The following is a 1,325-nucleotide window of genomic DNA, read 5'->3' as shown; positions in this document are numbered from 1 at the left end:
AGCGTTTTGTGATTGCTGAAAACGGAGTAAAACGATTTTGTACGAATTTATTGCTTTTTTTGTAAGGTAAGGTACTGACGCATCTGCTTGCAGCGAATGCTCCATTGTTGGGGTGTAATGACGATTTATTTGCATATTATTAAAACTATAAAAATAAAATATAATGATCCCTTGCTTTATATCGTAATCCATGCGAGGCGGGCGTCAGGAACGGGTATTAAATCTCATCCGGAGATCTACTACGGATGAGTGTAGTAGTGAGGACGCAACTGTCCCACTAGATGGTACTAATTAGTCCAATAAGCCATTAGATAATGGTCGTCATCACCAAGTCGTAATACATACGCTTTGTTTAATTATTTGCCTACTTTTAGGCGGTAAAGTTTAGGACATATTTGAAGTATGTTTTCGAAAGATGCCTACGGCTGAGAAAATTTATAGAAGTGTAAAAATTATAGGTGAAGGCAAAACGATTATCGCAATCTTAGTGTTTTATGTCTAAAGCATGGCCATGCATAATTTTAGGCGCTTAAGCAAGCATGATGTGTTTTTTCTACCGGTCCGTTGCATTTGTGTTTTGTGCAGCTATTGCACACAAAATAATGATAATTATCTGTAACGCTTTCACAAACATTTACATGAAACATGTTTTATTTAAACATTTGAAAGTAAACCAAACTTCTGCTGGCTAAATATATGCTCACTGTGTGACTAGTTTATTATTAAACGCAACAAACCAATTCTCGCCCAACCCATCGTTCGATCAGCTCGGCCAGCTCACCCACTACACTGTGTGGGCTGGGCTATCAAAATTATCATTCAAAAATATTATTTTTCGCGCGGTGATAAATTGAACCAACATCACTGGGCTTGGGCACCGCACGAGATAAACAATGGCACGCTAACATACTAATCACTTTGTATGCGCATTACGGCACACTTGGGCGTAACGCACAAATCCACACGCAATTCCCATGCCCCAAGCGGTAAGGGGGGTGAAAATCTTTAATGAAGTGCAAAATGAGTGCATCTTTTAATGACGATGCCTGTCTGCGCGCGTGCACCGTAAATGCAACGCCGTACGAAAAAAGTGGCATCCATTAGGCACGGTTCGTTTGGTACGGCCGGAGCAGCGGGCGCGCGCCTACCATGCGTACAAAGTGTCCAATCGGGTGCTGCTGTTTTTATTTGCAACCACCCTCCGGAGGGGAATTTTTTTTTTGTTGCTGTCTTGAAAGAATCTCAAATGACGAAGATGAATCAGTGGCCACTTCAACGCAACAAAAATGGAAGCTGCACAGATCAAGCAAGAAGAATGAACCGGG

Source organism: Anopheles maculipalpis, chromosome 2RL (genome assembly GCF_943734695.1).
Source record: "Anopheles maculipalpis chromosome 2RL, idAnoMacuDA_375_x, whole genome shotgun sequence".
NCBI classification, from domain to species: Eukaryota; Metazoa; Arthropoda; class Insecta; order Diptera; family Culicidae; genus Anopheles; species Anopheles maculipalpis.
Note: the sequence above shows the minus strand (reverse complement) of the source record.